At 41.1% G+C, this 6,000-nt stretch overlaps 1 protein-coding gene across 4 annotated transcripts in view; it reads right to left on the reverse strand.

The window, feature by feature from the left end:
- Positions 1–4,406, reverse strand: part of csnk1g1 (casein kinase 1, gamma 1) — a 31,138-nt gene extending 26,732 nt beyond the window's left edge. For 2 of the 4 annotated variants that reach the window (XM_019886807.1, XM_019886805.1), the window contains exon 1: positions 4,168–4,400. The gene's annotated coding sequence lies outside the window, so the exon portion shown is untranslated. Of the gene's footprint in view, positions 1–4,167 lie in introns of all 4 variants that reach the window. The other 2 variants (XM_019886806.1, XM_019886804.1) reach the window with 2 other exon arrangements.
- Between the last annotated feature and the right edge of the window lie 1,594 nt (positions 4,407–6,000).

Consider the following 6,000-nt stretch of genomic DNA (forward strand, 5'->3'; position numbering starts at 1 on the left):
AATTACCGCAGAATCTACCATAGGTTTTAGATGTACAAAATACACCAGTGAGACAGTAGGGTAGAAATACAGTATATTTATGGGTTTAAGTGCGGGGGCGGGTACTGGACTTGTCTTTAGTGCAACATTGCATCACCACTACATTTAAACATGCTCAGACATGTCTGGACTCTAGAAAACGTTTAACAGACAATTGAGACAGCGGAGTGCATGATCATTAGCTTAGGTAAGCATTTCACTGCTAGAAAACTCTTTTATGATGTACCTATTGGAGCACCCTGATGAGAGAGAGAAATCAAGTGCCTTGCTCAAAAGGTAGAAAGCCTTCACTGAGCAGAATGCACTGGGCACGTTGCCTAGCCAGGCTGCTCGCAGATGAATGAGCTTGGAGCACTGAGGCCAGGCCGCACGTAGCACACTAAGCTGTCCTCATTTACACAAGTTACAATAGGACAAAGCTAAATGGGAAAACTACAAGGTGTTTTTCTGGTCACAGGCCTTTTCGCATCTAACATTATAACAGGTCAAAGGAGGAAGAGTTCAGGTAGATTTAATATTAATGAGTGCTCAACTAAAAAACACTTGTATTAGTTAATTTTTAATCGAGGCAAAATGCATGCTATGAGCACAATTTTGAGGAAGAAAACAAATTTATTTTATTTGAAATTACAGATAGAATTCAATAAATCTTAGATTTACTAATTATGTTACGTGAAATGACGATGCATCACTTTAAACGTCATTACAATTGGTGAACTCAATTGTCTTTCATGTCTAATATTTCAACTTCTTAAAGCTTTATAACGTTGAATGCGATCACATTGGGAGTCTCTTCACATAACTTAAATCAGCAATGTGATAGGATTTAAAAACAAACAACCCCATTTGGTTGGATAGGCTACTTCAGCCTGAGTACAAGGCAGCAAGAACTCAGATGACCGTTCCAGCGATATTGAGCCGTTTCTCGGGAAAAGCAGCCGCTTTGGCGAAAGCTTGAGTGTTATTTTGATAATTGAAAGTGTGGTCCAGGAAGCAACTTCAACAAAGAGTAAAAAAGTATAATTTCTCAAAATACAGCACCACTACCAAATTGATACATTAATGTACTTGACGATGCTGAATTCGATTTTGAACTGATTTATTATTAAAATGCTCTTTTAAAGGCCCTAATTAGCAAACCGGCAAAAAAAAAGTTACATTTTCAAAAGGGATAGACTTCCAAAAGGAAAATAATTAAGCGAAGCTATTCATACTTTGACAAAATGTATGAACCCAAAATGTAATTTGAAAAACACTCAACATTTGAAAATGTCTCATAGATTTACCGGGAAGTGATTTCACTACTAACGCTATTTCTCAGGAACAACACAATGAATTTGGCTGAAACCTTTTATGCATCTACTCCTAAAGCTCTTAAGTAAAACTATGAAGTTTGATGCTACACAGTTATTTCTACTTGATGCTATACTTGCCTTAAAGTGTAATAAACCCCCACAAAGTTTGGTCATAAAATCTTATTCACATTAAGGAATTTATCATGCAAAAGCGATGAATATCTGCAGTTGTTGTTTTGAGTTGATTAAAATAAATGTTAACCGCAAAAGCTGTCACGGACTTTCTGCTTAATAGATTAAGCTTGGTTTCATCAGGTCCATCCATCTCCACGAAAAATGATGGCTTTCTTCAAAAGATCACTCAACCCATGTAAATAATAAGGTAACGATTCATACTCATACGTTGCTCAAAACTAAAAGACTATACCAAATATTGGCATTTTAATAGCAACCCCAATTTTTTCCCTCTTGCTTTCATGGCGATTTCAAATAGCGAGTACAGTATATGGGCTGCCCTCTTCATTAGGGACAGCAAGGAGGAGATAGACATGATGGCCGCTTGTTAGTTTCTGCATTTTTTTAAAAGATTGTGAAAGAGGCAAACGAACATTACTGAGTGAGACAAATGAAATGGATCGCTCTGATTATTGAAGAAAAACCGCATGTTTTTTTTTTTTGTTTGTTTTGTTGCCCTAGGATGTAGCAATAGAATGTGCACATTGAATTGTCCACCAGTGCACAAAGACCAGTGTGGCAAGCCCGATTTGCTTGTTCAACACCGAACACAAAATCCAATGATACATGACATTTTGTTATGTTAACAGTTGGTACAGGTTTCAACAAATACGATGAAACCTGAACATAATGTCAGTACTCACCCACAATGGCTAAATTTGATGACAATTTTCAGCAAAAAAATATCCACATATAAGTTCATATGGGACAAAAGATAGATGCAAGCAACTGTTATAGTAGAGAAAGACTTTGCAGAAAATTATGTCACTCCCTTACCAGAATAATTACATGCATAAGGTGATCGATCGGACTTTAGTGGAATTGATCAGATTCACCGATCACACACTTTTTCACAAATATCGACCAATAATTATTGGCCACCAATCAATCTGAGCATCCCTAACAATTACTAATAGAATGTACAGGGCAAGAACATAATTTTGGAAACATTGATTTTTGAAATACTCCTAATCATGACACCATTATCTTAATCATAATCATAGGTATGGCGGTATGGAAAGGGAACATGGATTTTAAACTGGATTTAAACACACTTCAGCTCTGTTGGTAACTTTATTTCTTTGTGTGCAGCAAACAGCTAAAGGCTGATGCACCATGTTTGCTTTGAAGTCTGGACTCCACGAACTGACCCGAGTCTCCTGACCTCACAGTCTTACTGGGTTTATACTCCAATAGCATTTCTTTGATATATTCAGGACCAAAGCCATCCAGTGATTTATAGAACAGTCGAATAAATTTAAAATCTAGTCTAGAGCGGAGAGCGAGTGTCAATTCTTTAGGACCGTTTGCTTTGGTCAGAACCCGAGCTACAGCATTCTGAATGAGGTTGAGTTCGAGCCTGGAATCGACTGTTTTTGTTTTTGTCAAGAGAAATATGAAACGGCAACAAATCAGGTTACACATGGCATTGGGAAATATTTTTTAATATCAGGCGGAATATACGGATATGTTCTGTTAAACTAAACTACACTATTGCGCAAAAATGTACCTGAATATTGAACGGCTTCAATGATAAGAAGGTACTAAGTGCTTCCCTAACGTATCAACTAACTGATCAGTTGGCATCTGTTCATTGTTACTGAGAAATAAAGGCTGCAAGTGGGGTGATTTAACCTTCAGTGGAAAGAGTAGCCTGAGAGGGGGCCTGCCAATAGTCCACACTCCTGCTGTGACAGCGTCAAATAACATTTCCAGTAGAAATTGAAAAGGAAGTTTTGCCCTAAGTGAGCTCAAATTACACGTGTTGAACACAAAAAATATGCCATGGATTAAGTTGTAAACCATGTTGGGCTTTTGTTTCTTAAATAAGTTTGCATGGGCGTTCATGATGAGGTTCGATTTGTGAAGTGTGAGTGGAAGGCGAGTTGTTTGACATGAGCGATTCCATTAACCCGAAACGATCAAAGAATTCGACTCAAGCAAAAGCCAGCAGACTGAGGTGAGGCCGTGGAATGATAGAATGAAAAGATATGGTCTCCTCTCTTTGCATCGCACGGACGAACCTAAACAATACTTGGAGAGATGCAGCGCTTTGTTGAAGCCGCGAGGGTTAATCTTATACTGAGCGGTAAAGAGACGAGGTCTGAGCGCGTTTCAAAACAAGGAAATGATAGAATGTTTCATGAACAAAGCAAGTCGCCAGCCGTAGGGGTTCAACCTCTATCTATGCTGGTCATGACATCGATTAGTGGATGAACACACCGTTAGCCAAGTTAGCTCGCCAGCAGAAAACCTGACAAACCTGCCGCAAAGCTAAGCTTAGCCACACTAGCCAGCCACATCGTCTGGGCCAATTTCTTTCCAAATTAGCGATGTGGAAAACACTGAATTACTCCACATTTCTACAGGGAGTTTTCAGAGTGTGTTCCAGACGCGGTATATAAAAGATAATAATCGAATAAACCCCAGTCGCCGCCTGTCGTGAACGCCTTCGCCAACATGTACTGATGGCTGAGTGACAGCTGGACCGAGCACAACAAGGAAATTAGCCCGTCAGCTATGAAAATGTTAACGAACAAGCAAAAGCCCCCACAAATTCCGGTTTGTGTTTGGCCGCGAACGAACACAACAGGCTCACCTTGGTCGCAATATATCCAGATGAAAAGGGCACGCGCTGCAAGGTGTGTTGCTGCTGGACTCGCTATGTTAGAGCGAGTCTTGACTCAAGGCTCTTGGTGTTACTTGTTGGTGGTGAAATTTCATGTTAGCAGCAGAGTGGCAGTCCTCCCCATTATTCTTCAGTAGTCCGCCTTCGCTCACTGCTGGCTGGTGAGAGGTTCGAAGACACCGGATGTAGAAAAACGGCACCGCCCGCTTCTAAACGCACACTTCCAGGTCACACGGGTACGACTTCATTTACAAGATAGAATATCCTGTACCCTTCCTCCACAACGCGGATTTATTATGTGGCGGTTAATAAACGACAAGTCGCTGTTATTAGTTGTCAGTGAGTGGAGGAGGCATGACGAAAAGACTCAATCCGTCGTGAAGGTGGGGTGCACATGGCAGCCCTATCTTATTTTGATCAAAACAAAACTCCACATTGCGCCTACTTTTCGAGGTCACGTGCCTAATGTCGACACGAAAATGCAATTCTTGGCTCAACACGACATAACCCGAATTCAGAAAACGCAACTGGTTTTGGTATACTGTAGCTGTTACTCAGGTTTGTATACTGTATATCAAATACCAGGATTTACAAGGTGGCCTGAAATAGACACTGCACTGTGTACACAGACACTATTTACCAAAGGTGTTCTCTGCACCTTCAGACACGTTTCTTGAGCTGTTTTGTGTTTTGTTTTGAGCGATACAGGAGGGGAGTTTCTAGACGCAAAAGCCATGGAGGAACCCCCCCCCCCCAAAAAAAAAAAACAGGACGATAGAAAGCCAAATATATCTTATCAAATGATCGTCATTACGGAATTCATAATAAATAACCAGTGGTACTCCGGTTAACCTATTTCTGTGGAAAAGTATGTGATTGGCATGTTGAGCAATGCCTGTCATTGCAGACCACACACACACACACACACACACACACACACTTACACACGCACTCGCAACTTTTACCTTGCAGCCTGTATCCAATTTGACCAGCATGTGCACAGTCTCGCGTCCTCTCCTTCTTTCCGTAACGCTGCACTGAACAGAACGAAACAGTAACCTTATGCTGTATGTTTGTGCATTTTCAGCACTGTCTATTTGAAATCATGTCCTGTTTAAACTCTTGTAACATGGGTAATGTCATCTTATAAACCTTCTGTGTCAATCGTAGAAAGGGTTCTGTCAGTCGTCATCTGTACCTGTACGACTGAGAGCCTCCACAAGCACCTTCTGTGTCAACAAATTCAAACAGATATTGCAGGGTGAGAAGTTTGGCCTCCAGGAGGCCTCAGAGTAGAGGCACTGCCTCTGCTCCTCCGCATCAAGACGAGCCATATTAAGAGTTTTGGGCATCTGTTTGACATGCCTCTTGGAGGTGTTCTGGGCAGAAGCCACCAGGAGGCCTCGGGGAAGACCTTGGATATGCCGGAAGACGATGTGCCTTTTCAGATTCACCTTTTTGCCTTGAAACTTTCCTTTCCATTCCTGTTTGAGTAAGATGAACCACAAGTACAAAGATCGGTCGTTCAAATTGTAAAAGTGAACAAAGGCACCTCGATGCAACTTTTAAGCCACCTTTAGCAAAGGTTACTCCTGACCAACCTTTACCAAAGGAAATTAGATACTGTATATGACCCACAGTCCTTGAAGGCAGCATTATTCAAATCAACAGGCCACGAGGAAGTTTGCAGACTGCATCATCAGTCAGTGAGCTTCCGTCATTATTTCAGCTGGGCCCTGTGGGGTGAGTCCGTCCCTCCTCGGCGATATATACATAGCAATACAGTACATACATGCATTTCTC

Source organism: Hippocampus comes, unplaced genomic scaffold (assembly GCF_001891065.2).
Source record: "Hippocampus comes isolate QL1 unplaced genomic scaffold, H_comes_QL1_v1.1 scaffold261, whole genome shotgun sequence".
Classification (NCBI taxonomy): Eukaryota; Metazoa; Chordata; class Actinopteri; order Syngnathiformes; family Syngnathidae; genus Hippocampus; species Hippocampus comes.